A 22271-nucleotide genomic window follows, 5' to 3' on the forward strand; every position below is an offset into this window, starting at 1 on the left:
AAGTTACCTATTACCGATTCTGATTCTGAAACAGCATCATACACGTGCGCCCCCAAGTTGTCACATCTTACCTTCCGCTTGAGGAGCAAGTGTTAACTGCCTTATCCTGTACTCGGTAGTCACGCGAGACTCTTCCCCACACAGTCAGATGTGTCACTCATATATTTACCATGCAAAATGTCGCCAACCCGATTTCAACGTGTATATTCAACGTTATATACCATTTGTAGTGAATGGCTTTTGAATGTTTTCATACCTTAAAGTACAGATATTTTAGGTTTGTCTGTTGTTTAACGCTGCATGCAGACATAACCCGGCCATATGGCGGCCTTCTGTAAATATTCACGAGGGTAGTGAAACTAAAGTTGACCTGGGTGTAGTGAGAGATCGTGTAGATGAGGACCAAGTATGTCTACACTTATAATGTATGAAAACTCCTGGTGAAAGGCTACATCTCTGAAAACGCGGTGTGTAAGTTTGCACTGCATCCGTCATAGAAGACGACATAAAGCAAACAAAAGATCTTTTGAAACAGCTGAAGATGAAGCACGTTAGTGGCCTGGCGGCAACGTATTTGCCCGCTATGGACGCCCAAAGTGAGTGCCTGTGGTTTCATGCCGTTTTCAGCAATATTCCAGCAATATCACGGCGGGGGACCGCAGAAATGGGCTTCACACATTGTACCCATGCGGAGAATCGAACCCGGGTCTTCCGCATGACGAGGGGACGCTTTAACCACTAGGCTACCCACGCTGCGACTTACAGAGAGCTTGACAATTATGGTATTCAAGTTTTATGATTTTGGTTTTGTAAAATACATATCTTTCACTTTTTCGCAAGGCATATGTTCTGTACAAATACGGATCTATCGAAATTACCGATAAGGACCAACCAGCATGGTCGTCATGGCGTGATAGAAACATGTGATTGTGGGTTTGAATCTCGGTGTATGCGGGTTCTGTTTCGTATACATTTACGTCCAATACTTTCATCATTTTCCGACCCGTGAAGAATTGATCCTGGTTAGAATCGATCTAACCGCTGCTTGTCGTAAGAGGCGACTAACGGGATCGGGTGGTCAGCTCGCTGACTTGATTGACACATGTTACCGCATCCCAATTGCGCAGATCGATGTTCATGCTGTTGATCCCTGGATTGTCTGATCCAGACTCGATTATTTACAGACCGCCGCCATATAGATGGAATATTGCTGAGTGCGGCGTAAAACTAAACTCACTCACTCACTCATTTCCGTTTTCCTTCACATTACGTTGTGATCTAACCAAACCAGTGTTCAAGGTGTGGTTCAGACAAGACGGAAGGGCTCAGATTATGCTGAAATTCTAAAACATTTTCATTCTAACGATTTGTTACAGGCCAAACATCTACAGAGATTAATACCGAAAAACGGAAAACATTATTGCAATATTAACGAGTTTATTTAATCTCACTTGACAGAAAGAAATCTTAATGTAACAGTTTTTACAAATATTATTGTATTACAGATAGTGAAAGAGACACACAAAAATAAATTAAATATACATTAAAAGTACACTGCACATACGACCGTAACATATTTTATGTATCTATGAATTACTATCTCATAGTGATCACATCAGGTGCTCGCAGAGGCGAAGATATCCTGTTTCACTTGTAGTCAAAGTCAAAGTCAAAGTCAAAAAGGTTTATTGTACAGAAGGCCTCTGGCCCATATACAAGGGAGTATATACACATCATACTGTTACACACAGGAAGTAACACGTTCTTTAAACAGTTCATTTCTTTTAACTAGTGCATGTTTAATATATAGTGAAAGGTTTAATATACGGGATTCGTTCTTAGTCGTTAAAAATATATACGAAAGCTTTCAGTGGCGGCATCCCTATCAAATAATCTTTAATATATTTCTTTGGAAGATCACTATAAAATGGACAGACGAACTCAAAGTGAATTTCATTTTCTATTTCTCTATCGCATAACTGACAGATTCGTTTCGATTTTGCAATGGAATGTTTTCTTCCTTCATTTACAAAAAGGTCTAACAAACCTAGTCGATATTTAATAAAATGAGTCTTTAAATTTTCCGTCGTGAGTATTAATAAATAAATTTCTGGTTGAAGTAAGGTCTTGAAGGTTGTATAATATGCATATCTTGAACTATCTTCTAAAGTGGAATTCCATTCCTGGTAAAACATATTAACAGACCGAGTTCTAAATTCTTTAAGAAACATGTCTACACTTCCAACTGACTGACATAACCATATAAAACCATAACCATGGGAAAATAGAAGATTCCTTATATGCGATACCCATGTAATTTTTCCCATGTTATCTAAATGTAAAAGCATGTTATAAGCTACTTTGGGAAGACGTTGCTCGTGCATATGAAGAAGTTTGAACCAATATTTTAAACATCTAATTTGGAAATTAATATATAATAGGTATCTACCACATTCACCATATACCATGCAATTTGGTGTAGAGGATCCAACACAAAGAAATCTTTTACATGCTAATAAGTGGACCTTCTCCAAACATTCATACCGCTGAAATCCCCATACTTCGAGCCATATAATAATATTGGTTGTATCTGGCTATCAAAGAGCTTAAAGAATATTTTAGGTGACATGGTTCCAACTTTGTGGACAAAAGACATTACACTTATTAAAGCTTTCTTTGCACGCAATGATAAATCTTTGGTACATTTTTTCAAGTTCATTGTGTGTGAAAACCAGATTCCTAAATATGAATAATGATCCACTACATGGATTAACTGACCATCAAATAACCATCTTTCTTTCAGCGCTGTTGGACCACCTTTCCTGAAGATCACAATTTTAGTTTCATCTAGATTCGCTGATAATTTCCATTCTTTTGTGTATGCATTTAGAATATTTAGTTGTCTTTGGAGACCAACCACAGTTTCTGACACTAAAATGACATCGTCTGCAAAAAGTAACATCAAAAGTTCTATTAGGTCTGGAAACATTTGTATACCATGTTTACCATTTGAAGCTATTTCAATATATAATTCATTAATGAAAAATGAAAATAAGACAGGACTCAGAATACAGCCTTGTCGTAAACCCAAAGGACAATCACAGATATCTGTTTCACCCTTCCTGCTACGTCACATTACAATATATTGCTTTTATAATAGCAACATTTTCCCCCGTAGTACAGCTTTCCGAAGAAATTTCCATAGCCTAGAGAGGTCAACTGAATCAAAAGCTTTTTTGAAATCTACAAATGCTACACACAATTTATGCTTTCGTCGTGACAAAGTCTTTTGGATACGTGCATAAAGAGTAAATATATGATCTGATGTGGAATAATTCTTTCTAAAGCCAGCTTGAAATTCAGGAATGTTATCACGCATGTTCGCCCATTTAGAAATTGTATTATTTAGTATTGTTGTAAACACTTTTCCTAGAATGCTCATCAATGAAATACCATGCCATGTAGTTGTCTGGGTCACTCCGGTCACCTTTTTTATGCAGTGGAATTGTTATAGAACATGATCATCTGTTTGGGTAAATACCTTTTTCAAATAGCTTATTAAAGCATTTGCATAGTAAAGGCTTAACTACAAACCTGGAACACTTCAACATTTCAATAATTATATCATCTGGGCCTTTCCCTTTTTTAGGTGATCTATTCAACAAAATGTTTAGCTTTCAACAATGGGTGAATCTAGCAGAAGTTCATCAACATCAGTATAGCATTCAGTAAAATCATTTTGCATGTCATCAATTTCCATGTCTAATATTGTTTCATTTGAAAAAAACCTTCTTAAAATGACTAAGCCACTGTGTTTTTGATACGCTATCTTTAGCATGGGACCGATATTTGAGGTATGGTATTTCTTTCCAGAATGATGAAGCGTTGTTCATAGAATTTACCAGTTTGTCTTGTTTACGCCTACCCAAATCAACTTTGAATTTCCGACAACAATTCTTATATTTATTCCTACTTTCACAATATTTCTTTCGGTCAAGACTAGCACGAGTTATTCTAAATCTTCGTAGTGTCTTGCGGGCGTTCCGTCTTGCAGTTCTACATTCAGCATTAAGTGAGGTCTTTTTATTTATGTTATGTTTTAATTATTTTCTCATACAAGAAGATGAATCCAGCATTATTTGAACAGAATCATCAATTGCCCCCTCAATGTTATTATCAAGTTTATCGAAGAGTAGTTGTGTAATAGACGTTATACTTTCATGAAGCTTACTCAGATAATTGTCAGATAATTCGTCGTAAACACACGCAAGGCAAGTAAAGTGTCCGCATGAAGAAACACGGGATGATACATGTAAGGTACAAACATAAATAATGAACGTCATCCGACTATTTTAGAAATGTCTGTCGCTTGTCTACCGTAAAGAAAATTGACATGACATTTTCCATTTCATTGTAATAGTCCGGATATTTCTGATACAACGCGACCAAGGGATCGAACCACCGCCCTTGTGGACAAATGCTCTGTCCACTTACCTACGGTACCAATATCCATAACGGTTTATAACTGACATATAAACTGATTGAGCTTATCACAGTAGATGTCATTCCACACATATTTTCCAAAGTAATAATGTAATTGAACACAATCTTCGTCATAAGAATCGAATCTGTGACTTGGTTCGAACAATTTCCAATCAGTGTATTGTGGGAGTGTGTTGTCTGTCCAGTAGAAGCTGTCGTTTCCATAAACATCTCTTAGTCCTATCCATGGGTACTCTGAAATGAGCAAAAGAAAAGTTAGCTTGCTGTTTACCCCCAACAATCTTCAGTAATATCGGACTCAGGCCAGTAAATAACCAAATCTGTACCAGAAAATACTTTGCTTGAGATGTGCACTTCATCCGAGTAGTTTCGACCCATTCGTGAAGATCCGGGATAGAATCGGTCTTAAGCAACCCACGCTTGTCGTAAGAGGCGACTAACGGAATCGAGCGGTCAGGAATCGTATCCCATTAGAGTAGATCGATGGTCATGCTATTGATCATTGCATTGTCTTCTCCAGACTCGATTATTTACAGACCTTCAATAGTAAATAAGAATACAATAATTTTTTGAGTGAAGATATAATAGTCCAACTGTCAGAGGAACTATCTAACCAACTGCCTCGATACACAAGAGATAGCGATGCTACCGGGTAGGAAACGTAATAGCTTCAGCTCCTTAAATGATAAAAATCAGCATATCAAACACCACAATAAGGATATACATGTACTCCTGTTGTCTCTGCATCCTGTGAATATGTTAGTCTGTACCGGATTGGCAATACAGACCAACAGGATAGAACGATACATAATCATCCTTCCCGAACCTGAACCCCAAAATCGGTTCACTCTCACGTAGCCAGAATCCCACTCTGGCTATGTCAGAGACCTGTTTTGACAGAATCTGGCTAAGTGAGAGGACACCCAAAAATCATTTCAGTCGACTCTAACAAAGCCCATAGCTAATGGGGACCCATTCTACTGCAGAAACGCCATGGGTGTAAGATGAAGAAAGATTGCAGTTGATAAATATTCACTCTTATAAGTAATACATTCCAGATCAGGCTCGCATTACTGCATGCTGGTCGCACCACGTGTGAAGATCATTAGTCTTCAGCAACCCATGCTTGTCGTAAGAGGCGATTAAGAGGATCTGGTTGTCAGTTTCTCTGGCATGGTTGATGCGTGTTATCGTATTCCATTTCCGTTAATTGATGCTCATAGTGTCAACCACTGGAATGCCAGTCCAGACTCGCTGAAATAATGCTGAGTGCGACAATAAACAACAAACGCTTAAAGCTGTACAGATGTGACACATATAGGGTTGGTTTTGCACGCTATATGACAATCTTGATTGATTATATTATCATATGCGAATTTATATTGTACTTTTCTCATGTACCACCGTTGGTGGGTTCTCTTGAGAATGTCTGTCTGACAAGAGCATGACACTTGACACAGCTCTGACCACAGAGCACGTTTCTCTTCAATTCTCAGAAATACTTCCAACAAGAGGTATAAGAGGCTACAGATGTTTGCATATTGTACATATATCAATGTGGTTGATTTAATGTTAGGAGTAAACTTGTGCCTCAGGGTAACTAACACCAACGGTAGGTAAGTAAATAATTACAACAGAACTTCATTACCAGATCACACCAGATGTGAAATCTGAAGAAGTACTACTGCATGTGCTAAAGTGAGTAAAATGAAATCAGAAGAAGTGCTACTGCATGTGCTAAAGTGAGTAAAATGAAATCAGAAGAAGTGCTACTGAATGTAGCAAAGTGAGTCCAATGAAATCTGAACACGTGCTACGACATGTACCAAACAGAGTAAAATGAAATACGAAGAGGTAATAATGTATGTAACAGAGAGTGAAATCAAATAAGAAGAAGTGATACTGCATTTACAAAAGTGAGTAAATTGAAATCTGAAGAATAATGCATTTAGCAAAGTGGTTAAAATCTTGTTAGGCAATGTTTGAATTTAAGGATTTGTGGTGCACACGAAACATTAATCATCAGGCGCAAATAGTAGTAGGGTTGATACGCGTGAATAGGTACAAATGAATTAACGGTCTATGGGAGTGTAGGATCTTTGGAATCTGCATGAAGTTTAACATCAATACCACTGTAGAAGTGATGCTGTTGATGTAACTCGCATATTCACGATGGGGCGCAAATGAAGGCCAAAAGCACAATCTGAAGGCCTGCATTATCTGTTAATAGTGCAAATGAAGAGGCCATACAAATTACGAAACCCATGATAAGATTCGAAACACAGACCTCTAATTCGAGGCCTTGTCTCTTCAAAAGCATAATCTGAAGGTCTACAGTATCTGTTAATAGTGCAAATGAAGAGGCCATACAAATTACGAAACCCATGATAAGATTCGAACCACAGACGTCTAATCCGAGGCCTTGTCTACTTGACAAAAGAGGATAAACCCGTCAGCAATATTAAATATTCCGTGATCTCGACCTCATGTAAGGTCGCATCAGCACCTTGCATTCAAAGCGGCCTTAAACCAGACTCAGTCTATTTAATAATTCATGAAATTAAAAATAACTTTTCCGGCAAACAACAGAATTTTGGCATACCTTTTTTCTCTGTCCTTGTGTACAAACCACCCAGGATTGAACTGGTCTGATAGTCCGAGACGATCTTCACTAGGGTCCCACCATCAGCCTTACACACTTTCAGTGCATCATTCCATGTCTTTTTCTGGCGATACAACTTGACAAGGATGATAGTATTTCCAAACTCCAGTTTTCTGTAACTCTTCACAGCATCTTTCAATAAAAGAGATTATTTATTGTGAGTGAGTGAGTTAAATTTTACACCGCTTTTAGCATTATTCCAGCAATATCACGACGGGGAACACCAGAAATGGGCTTCACACATTGTACCCATGTGGGAAATAGAACCCGGTCTTCGGAGGGACGAGCGAACGCCCTAAACCCTTTGGCCACCCCAGATTATTTACAACAAAACCTTCCGTACTAATTCAGCTGATGGAGGATATGTGATCAATATTTATGTTTAAAGTGTCAGCTGTTTTTTCAAGCAAGCGGGAGTCACACATTGCACCTAGGTAAGGGAATCGAACCTGGGTCTTAAGCGTGACGAGCGAACGTTTTAACCACTCAGTCAGTCAGTCAACCCGTTATACGGGAGATAATGGCCTTTTCTGTCTGTAATTACTGCCATGAGTAAAACTTGAGCCATGTCTCCATGTAATGAGGTCCATGTGTGAAATTGGGGCCATTTTGCAACGTAAGTAGAGGCGAATTCGACTCGGCCCATTGTAATGAGTGTTTTGTTTGAAACTGGGGCCATGTTGCAACGTAAGTAGAGGCGAATTCGACTCGGCCCATTGTAATTAGTGCTTTGTTTGAAATTGGAGCCATGTCTCATTGTAATTACCTTCATCTGTAAAACCGGGGCCTTGTCTCGCTGTAATTACCTCCATTTGTAAAAGTTGGCCTTGTCTCATTGTAATTCGAGCCATGTTTAACATTGAAGACTCGACTCACTGCTACTGGCACTTTGTGTGAAACTGGGACCTTGTCTCACTTTAATTTGCCCCATGTGTGAAACTGGGGCCTTGTCTCCCTGTACTTAACTTCATTTGTAAAACTGGGGCCTTGTCTCACTGTAATAGACCGATCCAGTCTGTCAATCAAAACTGGCGCATTTTGGCCAATCAGCAGGCCGGGCGCGCTTTGTGGATTTGTCAGACTTATTTCCGGGGTCAGACGATGCCTCCGAAGCGATGTGCTTCGAATTATGCTATATCTATTACATATTGTTACGATTTGATGTGCACTTTTAACACAACCATTACGCTAAAGGCAAAAGATTTGAGGCAGATCAAGGAATGCGATAGGTCTCACGATCAGTTAAATGTCGGCACCATCGTTCACGGAACCTACGTCTGCTCGAAGGTGAGAATTTGCAGGACTTTCCACACTTTCGCACATGTGCAAAATCATTACCAATAGATGACAACAAATAGCAGTTTAAGACTTTTTTTTGCTTAACGTTTTTTGTTAATACTGGCCATTGAGTAGGTACGCCATAGCGCTGAAATGAGACAGGCAAGAAAGCCGTGACACAATGTAAACAAATCTGAAAGCGATTTGATTTCGGTTACGGTCGACAATGTGGGGAATATTGTTGCCTTCGCTTTAGATATTCTTAAATTTGTCACACATTTTAGGATGTTTTAAAGTTTCAAAAGCACAATCTGAAGGCCTACAGTATCTGTTAATAGTGCAAAATATTCGAGGAGTAATTTTTTTTATTCAAACGGAAATATAGTCTGTGTCAGCAGTTGCCTATCACGCAATATCCAAATGGCCAAATTCATTCAAATGAGTGTCTATAAAACCATGCCTAAATATTTCAGGATTTCTATGAAGATATGGGACCTTGAATTGAATTACCTTACTCCATGTCGGAGACGAAAACTATGTGAGAAGAATAGTGACTTTCTGGAATATTTTATGGAGTGACATAAAAGTGTATTTCTTAACTATGAGAACACTATTTGTTTAGAATTTTTCTTACAACATATTTTTTTACACGTAGGGGAGGTACATTGGTACATTTTAGGAGTAATAGCATAACCGTCATTTTAATGAATTCACTGGACATGATAGCAAGGTATGTTTTAAGAATCTTGCGTCCTTTAGTAAACGTGGAAAGGTAATAAAATAAATAATAATCTAATCAATTATGAATAATTACTTAATTGACTGACATATCAGCTTCATGTGATTTTAAGGCAAAACTAGGCAAACAAACACTATACACAATATCATGGCAGAACAATCACTTGGTACTTACTCACTAGCTTGTTGGCTCCTGCTTTAAGATATCTTTGTTATTTTTAAATAACTTATTTACTAATAAGATTATTCAGAAAGTGCTTACTAGTATCATAACTCATAACAAAGTTATTTCAACATTCAGAGAATTGAAAAATGAAAGGCTACGTTTTGGTCACACCCTGGTCAGGCATTATTCAGTCTTGGAACAGAATAACTTACAAAATTCTGTAACTGGAATGAATATTGAAACATATATTTAACCCAGATCTGACGTAATACTTCTTAGAAATCATCAGCTTTTGAGGAGGTTACCAATAGTTGAAGACTGAGCCAAAGTAGTGTTTATTAAGATGTTGGTTTTGGACAAAATGTTCAAGGTTTGTTGATGGTTATTTGGAAAAATTAGCTTCATATTAAATCGCACACTGGTTTGCAGGAGGTGAAAGCTTCGGGACATTTTCATGTACGTTTTCCTAAACTGTTGTTAAATATCTCTGAAGAAAAACCAGTATATTTGTATTTTGTGTAACCTTCTATTTCAATCCTAGTTAATTGCTTGGATAACTGTGGATCCTCTGTTCAAAGATTTTGCATCACAGGTTTCCTATTTCTAGAAGATGGGTCAGTGTACAGGTGCTGACTGTATCCTGGATCTTATTTGTGTTCTGGTGCTGTGACATACCTGTACATAAATGCTGGCAGTTCATGAAGTCCAGTATTGTGGACGTTTGTAAATTAGGATTACACAACAAAGTACACATAGAAAAATATATTGGAAAGGAGGATTAAAAATTGGATTTCCTTATATGCAGTGTCATTTTAGGATGGTGTACACATTTTAAAGAGGGGAATTTTACTGAGAATTGCTGCAGATTAGCTGCTGAATATTTTCTTCTTGGTATGTCCAGATACATCCATGGAAACATATTGTTTACAAGCCCAATCACCTTTTCCAGATTCACAGATAAAATCAAAAAGGTTATGCTGTGATTGACTTGTTTACATTAATATATTCAGACAAATAAGGTGCACGAAGTAGTAGACGGGACCTATTTTTCAGCTTTGTTTATTAAAAGGTAGAAACACATGTTTTTACATTATTGATTTAACTAAATTTTAACAACGGATAAATAAATAAAGGCGCCACGCATAGCGTTGACAATCTGTTTATGGATACCGAAACGATCTGCAACTTGAACATGTGGTTGTGTTCATGGTTTTTATACAATTACGATGGGAAGTTTTGAGAAAAGCAAACAAATAACATTTTTCTTTTTTTATTCATCTTTTTTTAGGTACAAAACCATGACATCAAATAGCAGCCAAATATAACCATGCGTCTGTATACAGAGTTTGGTAAGAATAACATAATTTAGTTACCCTTCCCCTGCTAATATCTTAGACGGACGTGAATTGCCAGACAGATTATTTGGTTCGAAAGAAAATACGCTTCCCACTCTCAGCAGCTGCCCCAGACGTATTTTCATCGGGCACGTAACTCATTTTCACTCGCCAATTGCAATCTGTCAAGTAAATATATTAAAAATAAAATACGTAGAACTTTCCTCTTTAAATATCATTCACAAACGACGGATACCAAAGTACCACAAGCAGAATTCATCAACAACGTTCGCAATCAAGTACGTTTCGCCGGCGGTGACGCCATTGTGATTGTCAGTGGTTGTCCCCGCAACGTCAAAAACGAAGTGGGCGTGGCTTATCGACCCGGGCTAAATCGGTCTATTAGAGCCATTTTCAACACGGAAGACTCGGCCCACTGTAATAAGAGCTGTGTTCGAAACGGGTGCCTTGCCTCACTGTGTGAAACATTTAAATCTTGTAAATCTGAACTGTTACCTTATTTTCATGTGTTATTTAATGCTTTACTTACTAGTGGTAAATTTCCTGTGGAATGGACCAAGGGATTAGTGGTACCATTACACAAAAAAGGAAAAGCCTCAGAAGTAAATAATTATAGAGGCATAACACTTACTGACATTATGAGTAAAATTTTTACATTCATTTTGAACAAGAGATTAACACTGTTTTGTTCTTGTTCAGCTGCCTGAATCACAAGCAGGGTTTAGAGCTGGTTACAGCACTCTAGACAACATTTTTATCTTACAATCTTTAGTACAAAAGTATCTTACAAAGACCAATGGTCGCTTTTACTGCTTGTTTGTTGATTTCAGACTCGAGATTCGAAAAAGCATTTGATTCTATTAATCAGAAAATTATTATGGTACCTCAGTATTGAAATGTTCCCGGTTTAGAGCTGGGGCATTCATGGTAAACTATTTAATGTTTTGTTTTTGATATGTATGCAAATATAAAATCTCCTGTTAAAATAACTTATTTGTCAATATCCAATTATTTTGATACATTGAGTGGTGTGAAACAGGGATGTGTACTCAGCCCCTTGCTGTTCTCATTGTTTGTGGTAGAACTTGAAAATATGTTGTATGAATCCAATGTTAGGGGTATTTTTGTAGGTCAACAATTTATGGATATATTTTTGTTATTTTATGCAGATCTCTTGTGTGTGTTTGATGACAGTGTTGTTGGTTTGCAGAGAAAACTTGATGTACTTAAGCAGTATAGTATTAAATGGGGATTAAATGTTAAGCTAGATAAGACAGAGATATTAGTGTTTAGAAACGGTAGTAAGCTAAGGGGAACAGAAAAATGGATGTTTGGAAGTGATCAGGTTAAGATATCAACGTATTATAATTACCTGGGAATTGTATTTTCTAACAGATTATGTTGGTCTAAAGCAATTAATGTTCTTGTTCAGAAAGCCAATAAGGCTGTATGTTCAGTTAAACACCTACAGTATAAGTTAAAAACTATTTCTCCCACTGTTTTATTTAAGATTTTTGATACACAGATAAAACCAATTTTACTTTATTCCAGGGAGGTATGGAGACTTTCCAAAACTGAATGTTGAACGTTTTCACATTAAGTTTTGTAACTATGCTTTAGGTGTTGGGTATTATGTCTCAAATGATGCTTTGGGTGAATGCGGTAGACATGGTCTGTTTATTGATTATCATAAACGATGTATTATATTTTGGGTAAAATTGTTAGCAATGCCAACTGTTAGATATTCAAAACAATGTTATTTATTATGTAAATCATGAGATGAATGTAATCGTATAACTTGGGCATCAAAGGTTAAACACTTACTATTTAGTTATGGCTTTGGTTTACTGTGGATCACACCTGAAGTGGGTGAAAAATCATGTTTCTTAAGACTTTTGTACAAAGACTTAAAGAATATAATCAACAAAATTGGTACTCTAAAATTTGTGATTCAAGTAAATTATGTAATTATAAAGAATATAAATCTCTTTTGTCAATTGAATATTATTTGTGTGCTCTCTCAGAAAGAGAATACAGAAGACTTTTATGTTTATTACGTATATGTGAGCTCCCTTTAATGGTTAATACTGGTAGACGATGTGGCATTACCCGCAGTAATAGCATATGTAAAGTTTGTGCGTTAGGTTGTGTGGAAGATGAATATCACTTCCTTCTAAAATGTCCATTGTATGACTATCTCAGATCAAAATATATAACAAGATATTATTGTAATTCACCCACGATGTTTAAGTTCAAAACTCTTCTAACATGTAATAAGATAAATATTTTGTTTAATGTTGCAAATTTTATTAAGCAAGCTCTCTTTTTTCAGAAATTCCCATCCGTCAATTTAATGATTATGTTGTATTATGTTGTACATGGGCCGTTGGCCTTTTTACCGAATAAAAGAATTGAACTGAATTGAATTGGGACCTTGTCTCACTGTAATTACCTTCATTTGCCAAACTGGGCCTTGTCTCACTTTAATTAGTGTTTTGTGTGAAACTGGAGCCGTGTCTCATTGTAATAGGCGTTTGTGTGTGAAACTGGAGCCTTGTTTCACTGTAATTAGAGCTGTGTTCGAAACTGAAGACTCGACTCACTGCTTCATGTGTTAAACTGGAGCCTTTTCTCTCTGTGATTACCGCTATGTATGAATCTGGGGTCTTGTCTGACTGTCTCACTATAGGTGAACTGAACCTGCGACCAGCCTATCTGAGAGTGAGTATGTTTTTTACGCAAATTTTAGCAATATTCCAGCAGCACCACGGCAGGGGACTCCAGAAATGGGCTTCAGGCATGGTATCCATGTGGGGAATCGAACCCGGGCCTTCGGCGTGACGTGCGAACGCTTTAACCACTAGGCTACCCCAGCGCCCGCCTAACTGAGAACGCCGGTCTGGACTAATATACGTATATGGGTGGCGTTAAACCCATCACCCTCACTCATGAAACCCCGGTACTTGATATATAATGACTCTGCTACTAACCATATCGTTTCTGTTTTTGCTTCACGGTTCTCTTCTTGAAACGTCCGGTTGATGGAAGTGTATTTCCCGCAGATGAGGTTGCTGAAGTCTTCTTCGTGATCGCGTTCGTCTTGTTTGTATCATCAACCTCGCAGAGATCGTGTCGATTATTCTTAATACAGGTGTAAGAAACATTACTGATATTCTTCTGTGTAAGGACTGATGAGCAGTGTCGAAGGTCCAGTTTTGGTTCAGTTGTGGTGTCACACAGATCTGTGAATGAGATGAGACAGACTATAAAATATTTTGAGACCAAGTTGGTTGAGGATGGGGGCGAGCATCGATTACATATATTTTTCGGTTGTTTCTTCATAAAAACATTTTCACAAAGATGTATAATGTACCAAAGGTGCATGATGTGATCCCGGCAGGTGCATGATGTGATCCATGCAGGTGCATGATGTGATCCCTTCAGGTGCATTGTGTGATCACTACAGGTGCATTGTGTGATCACTACAGGAGCATTATGTGATCATTACAGGTGTATGATCTGATCACTGCAGGTGTATAATGTACCACAGGTGCATGATGTGATCCTTGCAGGTGCATTGTGTGATCACTACAGGTGCATTGTGTGATCACTACAGGAGCATTATGTGATCATTACAGGTGCATGATGTGATCACTGCAGGTGCATTATGTCATCATGACAGGTGCATGTACTAATCCAAACACAAAGAGAAGAGATTATGGCTAATGACAATAACTATATTTTATATTGTTTATGTTGGAAAAACAGTGTTTGGAAGGAAGTGACTCCATTAGTTTAATGAAAACTCAAAAAACATAAAATATCTATAGTCCTGTTTTGATCAAAGTGAACATCGCAAAAATCTCTGATCCTAGTAAGAATATTTCTGTGTTTGTTATTTGTTAACATAGTTCAATATTTTCCTGGCTCTAAAAGGCTTTTTAATAGTCAGTACAGCTTATACCTTGAACTTTCTTCATATGTACTATTCCATGACTATATACATGTCAACTGCAACTTGTTAAACATTTGAAGAAACTTGGATTCATTACCAACCCCTTGAAATAACCAAACATAACCAAATCCATTTGAAAACAATAATTTATGTTCAGATGAAACATATTTATCATAACCACAATTATCGTAATACATTAGCATATCATAAGCTTTTCTTGGAATTCTTTGTTGATGCATATTTACAAGTTTCAGCCAGTATTTTATAAAACGCCGTTGTGCATTTATATACATTGGGTAACGTCCACATTCGCCATAAACAATTACATTTGGTGTTTGGGGACCAACATTTAAGAACTTCTTACATGCAGTTAAATGTAAATTTATGAATACCCCATACTTCGGCACAACACAAAAGGATTAGTTGAATATGGGTATCAAATATTTTGAAAAATACAGAATAGTCAACATTATCTAATTTCTATAAGTGGTGTAGTTCTTCTAGAAGTGCCCTTTTACCCCGAGAAGATAAATCTAACATACATTTATTGAATTTACAAGAAGATGAAAAGGAATACCTAGATAACTATAGGAATCAAGACACGTTCACCATTTCTCATTTTTCGCTAAGGATCCACCTCTTCTAAAAACAACAATTTGAGTTTTCTCTAGGTTAACTGTCAACATTAGTATTCTTATCAAAGTATTTCTGTACAAATGTGAAAACCATCTCGTTAGTGTATGGGACAGGTTCATCATATCAGTGGGTAAGACTAGGTTCTAATCACAGTCACGCTTGATTGATTTGTCTGACAATTGGGATGTATGACTTTTGGGACGTCTAACTTTTGGGAGTAAACCAGCCTGACCCCCACGTCAGTCGCCTTTTACGACAAGCATGGGTTGCTGGGAGGAATTCTAACCCGGATCGTCACGGGTTTTGCGGTCTTTAATATACTGGCTATTACTGAACTGACTATACACATTAACGCTTCGTCATAAGTAAATTCCCCAAAGATTGATAAAGTCTGGAACACTTACATGACTGACCTTTCGGTGACACGAAAACGTTGGAAATTCATTCTTCATCACTCCGCAAATACCCGTTTCAAAACAGAGGGTGCTGCATGCCTGTATACGTGCAGCATGTTTCGCCAGGACATGTTCCATCAGGGTGGATAATGCAGTGACTTTAACGACCAAATCCACAAATCCAGCTTTCATGTTTTCTCAGCAGCGCTGCAATCAGATCAGACCAAACGTGTATGACGGAAAGAAAGCCGTAGCATCCAGAGAAACGCTCAATATATAGCTTGACATACCGTATTTTCCTCTAATAAGGACCGGGTCTCTAATAAACGCCGGCCTCCAATAAGCGCCGGGGGTAAAGCAACTGTTCCAGAGGTTATATCCCAAAACTTCACCTTGAAATGTTGTTAATTATGTTCATAGTATTCTGAATATACAAAACATAAATTATGCAAGCTTCACCTTCATTTAATGCACATGTATATTAAAATATGTATTTTACAATATAACATAGCTAATGAGTTTATAAATTTTATATTTTGCAAATATAAAGTAATACGTAGCAAAAAATCAAAATGAGAATATGAATTGTATTATGCTTACTTGAGGCTGTACTACATAACAAACTTGCATTACCAAATCCAGACATAAACACATAAATAAATTTGAATTAAATAAGGAAATTGATAATGTTATGGTATCGACATTGGCATTAATTGTTATGGTAGTAACACAATAAAGGTAGTGACATTTTTAACAATAGCCAGTTTTATATGTTTACTTTTAAAAAAAGATAATTTAATGAAATCTGTCAGTCAGATATTTCAGAATGTTTAAAGAATATGTAATAGGCAAAAGATTTACTTATGGATGTCCCTGTCATTTAAAAAACAGGTAAAGACTGCATGTTACGGCAGTGACACTGTGACGGTATATAACGTCACCACCGTACGTAAGTTCTATATTTAATGCTCTACAAAGACTGTTATATGTAACTAGCAAAGATATGTATTTAAACCTGGCTTAATAAAATATATAATTTATTACTAAGTGATTGTTCGTTTTTCATTACTGATTAGTGGATTAAACCATTACAGACTGAAGTAATCAGTATGCTAAAGTGTGTGCAGTCAACCAGAAATGTTGTTGTTATAAGCTGTGGAAGTTTTGGGATGTGGAAGACGGGAGGATACCGTTCGAGATGTAAGCGCCAGGTCTCCAGTTAGTGCAGTCTCTAATCAGCGCCGGATGTGCCACATGTTTACAATAGAGTTTCAAATAGGATACCGATTTAGAATCTATGTTTATTTGTATTGAAACGTTAAGCGCCGAGTCTCCAATAAGCGCCGGGTCTCCAATAAGCACCGGCCCTTATTAAGCGCCAGGTCTGAAATTTTGCTGAATCAATAAGCGCCCGAGCACTTATTAGAGGAAATACGGTACCATGTATTCTGTATCATACTCCTATTCATCGTCTAACGTGTTCACGGTAATAGAAAGAACATAATACACGCCACTTAGTTACATGGACTGAATTTCAGAACATATTTTCCTTAAGAAGCCCCAGATAATCTTACGGCTTGGTATTAAGTCTCTAATAATATTCACGTCAAGATCACTGCCAAAATCAAGAAAGTCTCTTGGCTCTTTTCAATTTTCTAATTAAGAACTTGGTCTTTTTATTTACAAAATTTCATTTCAGAGACTTTATGTTAGACCTGTTGATAGAATCAAATCCGTTATCTCTAAGGAACAGAGGAGGGTTTTTTCAGACATTTGATGTTAGACAAGTCTTGGTGCATACATCCAAACCGTTATCTCTAAGGAACTGAGGAGGGTGTTTTTCAGATACTTGATGTTAGACGAGTGTTGGTGCAAAAATCCAACCGTTATCTCTAAGGAACTGAGGAGGATTTTATCAGACACTTGATGTTAGGTGATTCTTGGTGCAGAAATCCAAACCGTTATCTCTAAGGCACTAAGGAGGGTTTCATTCAGAGACGGGTATGTTTCCGTCTAGCTGCAAAAGCCGAAAAACGATTTCAGGAAACCAAAAAATTGAGTTTACACTTTTTTAAAAACTACCTTTTGATGGGTGAAAAGCTTTCTTTTACAAACTTCTCCCCCATATGGGTACAATGGTTGGAGCATGTTAATGGTGTCCCATGCCTTCACATTGATGACAAATTACCGGCTGTGGTAGTTTCATTTATCATTGCAAACTTTTACACATGGTGAATAAGTTATTCAACCAATGCCTGTCAAAGCCTGTTAATAGTTCCAGATAAATATATTCGACGTTATTCCATTCCAAATATTTTAAAGAGTTTCAAGTGGCTCTGGATGATGAGCAATAGGTTTCAGTGTATTCACATCAAACCAAATAAAATCATGTAAACTTAGCCCATGGGAAAATTGGGTGCCTTTACAAAGTGTTTAAATGTGTTATAATGTATATGGTAATGCCTTTGTTCAATTACGAACGCTTTACACCAGGAATAGCGAGCGTATCAATTATTTTGAAACTACCTGCTACGCAAGACATAGCAAATGACTAGGTATGATGTAGCCATATCCCATGTCAACATTGTAAATATCTTGTGGCACATACCTCACGGATGAAGGAATGAAGTTCTCCCATATGTGTTTCATGTGGGGCACTCTTCTGAGATTGCAATGATTCAAGCAAATCCTGTACGTTGAATGAGAATCCACAAAGTTACCAGTAAAGAGTCTACCAAAGTGTAGATAGATAGAGTGAGTGAGTGAGTGAGTGAGTGAGCGAGTGAGAGAGAGAGAGAGAGAGAGAGAGAGAGAGAGAGAGATTGAGATTATAGCAAATGATAGCTGCACAATTTCATCGTATTCGTATGAATCGGCTTGGCGAGGCTACTAATGTATTTACCGAACTGTTTGAGTAAGACTTTCCCAACAGACCAACCTTCGTGGTTTTAAACTTGTACAGGATACATTATGTTCTGTATAAAATCGATGCAATGGCTGACGACTGAGCTATATACAAGTAATACATTTCTACATTCCATCTCTCAGAACAGAACCAGTCATTATTGTGGTATTATGTACTTAATATACACCCCATATTCAACTTGGAATAGAAAGCTGGAGAAAGTACTTATGTACCCCAACAGGATGAGTCGTAGCATTGTACGTGAGTCATATTTGGGCTACACAGAAATGTCCTTATAAAAATAGTCTTAAAGCACTTGTAAGAGACTGAAAGAAAGACCTGAATATCAAACACAGAAAAATCTTAAGAGGGGCTATTTATAATATTTATAATTATTATTGGAGATGAATTTCTCTTTTGTTTATTTGCCCAACCTTGGCCCAAGAAAGGAAAAAAATATATCAACAACTATTTCTGTAGAAACCAGAATATGCACAAAATGAACCAGCTTTTTCACTTAAACAAACTATGAACAGTTACGAATGAAGGAATGTTTTGCAAACTAATAATGTCTAATTTTAAGCACCGACCCCACAAAAGACGTACCAATAACGCATGAGCATAACATTTGACTGGTTAAATGTATGTACAGACAGAATATTCTTGCAACTAAGTGATATGTATATCTGACCACTTATGTTTCATACTTGTATTTCAGTTGCACATAACGATGCAAACTTGTACCTCTTATGCCGCAGAACGCGGCCGGAGTGTACATAAGTTCAGTTCAGTATATTCAGTGGCTTAAATTAAATTGACTTCTAAACTAGCTTAAGGTAGGTTTGTGTTCATGTCCAGTGGTATTTGTAGATGAAATGCGTACAGCTAGTGTTTAAAGCTCTTGTGACTTGTAAATTTAATGTGCGTCTCACTGACACAGACGTCATTTAATGGTGAGTGTAAATTATAGAACACTTGTCAACGAAAGACAGTAAAACAACTAGTTTATCAAAGATATAGATTTAAAACTAGTAATAACATTTAAAACATTTTACTATATATGACAAGACAGTATAGAAACAGACTATAGACCACCACACAGTTCTTTTGCTTCCTGCATGGACCCAAGCTGGATTTACACCATCAATTCAGCTGCTAGCAGTTGTACGCAATGTTAGCAATAGGGCTGTGCAATATTACCGGTAAACCGGTATATACCGGTACAGTTTCTCGCGATACGATTATCGCGATATGGTTCAGGTTTCTGCAATATATTGGGTCATCCAGAGTAATTATCTGCCCCTGATTTCGATGGCAAGAAAAAAAAATGGGCTCTAAAAGTGCCAAATATACTAATTTTATTTCTGTTGGTTTCGGGTAACATTTTACAAGTGGAAATGTGATTATAAGAGGCTCCAAAAGTGCCAAATATTCTACCAAATGCTTTACGTTTTGTGTGTTTGAATGATTTCATATGTGACATTTTGGATGCATTAAGTGGCCTCAAATGGATCAATGGATCTCTGAGTGACCATTTCACAATTCACAGTATGTTTCATAATGGGACATATCATATCAATTTATTATAAAGGTGTAAGTCTTATAAAGTTTGTGGGGCTGTATATTACATTCTGAAGTAAGGCCAGAAATGCTTGGAAAATGCTTTTTGGTTTCAATATCAATCTGAATTTGACACAAGAGACAAAAGGACATATATGATACATGTACTACTCTACCTAGTTGGATATTAAAGCTCAGTTGAGGGGTGACTTCACAGGAGGAAATTTTGACGTTTAAACAACATTCGTAAATATTCTAAGTACAAACTGTAGTTTGAAATACAGATTATAATTATTCATATAGCCTCAACTAATTAAATTACATATATGATTGTAAAAAGTTTTTGTTTTTTTTTAACATCCATATGTGAAAAAGATGGAACTCTTGTAGTAGTTATATTCAAAATAAATACATTAAAAGTCTTAATTCAAATCGCATAGAAAATCGTGTTCACCCATAGAAGTTTCACTTCGTGTATGAGCATTGAACTGGCAACATGCGACTTGATATCTCTGGAGAACAATTAGTTTCAAATTTATACCATAATGTCATACTGGAGAAACAAAGGGGGAAACCTCTCGTCAGCTATGACAGGGTTTACTATAGAAAATGTAAAACCCTTAATTTGGCATATAGTCAGGTTTACAAAGTTGTAGGGGCGGTGGGGTAGCCTAGTGGTTAAAGCGTTGGCTCGTCACGCCGAAGACCCGGGTTCGAATCCCCACATGGGTACAGTGTGTGAAGCCGATTTCTGGTGTCCCCCGCCGTGATGTTGCTGGAATATTGCTAAAAGCGGCGTAAAACCAAACTCAGTCAGTCAGTCAGTACAAAGTGTAATCAAATCAGTTACCTCAGGGGTCGTGTCAAAACCCGGTAGGATCACAAACTGGATAGCTTAGATAAGGGTGTCATACGCCGTGCAGTTTATAAACTGTATGAACGCAAAATCCCACCGACGTGTGCTAAAATACAAGGTGAGATCAAAGATACAATAAATGTCTCGAAAACAACACTTATTGTAGCTCTGGTAGAAATGGGGTTCAGGTACACAAGATCCTTGTAATAAGATCCGTTTTCCCTTTCCTCTATTCGAAGTCCACACTTGATGGCAACTGTGAAGTTGCAACATGCACTGATGCTTTGGTCCCTTTTTTAAAAATGATCCGGGTTAGAATGAGCCTTCAGTAACCCATGCTTGTCGTAAGAGGCGACTAAAGGGATCGGGTGGTCAGACTCGCTGACTTGGTTGACACATGTCATCGGTTCCCAATTGCGCAGATCGATGATCACTGGATTGTCTGGTCCAGAATCGATTATTTACAGAACGCCGCCATATAGCTGGAATATTGCTGAGTGCGGCGTAAAACTAAACTCACTCACTCGCTGTCTTTGCTCTGGGGAACCTTCCAACAAGTTGCGAGTCAGCAATTTCACCTGCAAAGAAACCAAAAACCCGTGCTATTCGCATTTTGTGGGTTTCTATTCTTTCGAAACCTTTAGGGTGAAGCCATAGCAAGTGACCAAGAATATTTATCCTATTCAGTACAAACGTCTGATTCCATTTTATTCATAATAGTGTGACTTCAATTTCACACTACACTTCTCTAAAAATAAATAATGCATTTCTATCAATAATACTAACTATCAGCTATCAGGGATACGTATTTAGATTAAAATATCAAATTACAAAAGTTCGAATGAATTAATGCAACGTTGCAGTAAGTCGACTCTCGCGCCGAACATAATTTCAAACGAACCCCATAGACTTATGTCCCTTGGAGCGCTCTTTACGAATATCCTATAACTCCTTTGGAGACGGAACTCCGTCCTATGTATTTAGCCGCTGAAGCATTCGTCACCACTCGTCCCTTTCCGTAACCTCCAAGAAGACTCGTCCCCCTATCGATGCTTGTAATGTACGAAAATTGGACAAACCAATCAGAACGCGCATAATGGTTGCGGTGCTTTGATAAAAAATAATCCCGACTACTTAAATCGTAACATCGCCTAGCCCGCTCAGCTACCGCAACTTCCACTCTGAGGGTGTGAGTTCGAATCCCGGATGGGGCTCAACTCAAAAAGTACTAGAACTTGTACTTTACTAAGAAAGTGTAATCC

At 37.4% G+C, this 22271-nt stretch overlaps 1 protein-coding gene across 1 annotated transcript in view; it reads right to left on the minus strand.

Annotated features, from left to right (window-relative positions):
* Nucleotides 1-152, minus strand: part of LOC124280632 (myeloperoxidase-like) — a 52571-nt gene extending 52419 nt beyond the window's left edge. The window contains exon 1 of the mRNA XM_046716611.1: nt 72-152. The gene's annotated coding sequence lies outside the window, so the exon portion shown is untranslated. The remainder of the gene's footprint in view (nt 1-71) is intronic.
* Between the last annotated feature and the right edge of the window lie 22119 nt (nt 153-22271).

Source organism: Haliotis rubra, unplaced genomic scaffold (assembly GCF_003918875.1).
Source record: "Haliotis rubra isolate DU_JTF1 unplaced genomic scaffold, ASM391887v1 Scf270, whole genome shotgun sequence".
NCBI classification, from domain to species: domain Eukaryota; kingdom Metazoa; phylum Mollusca; class Gastropoda; order Lepetellida; family Haliotidae; genus Haliotis; species Haliotis rubra.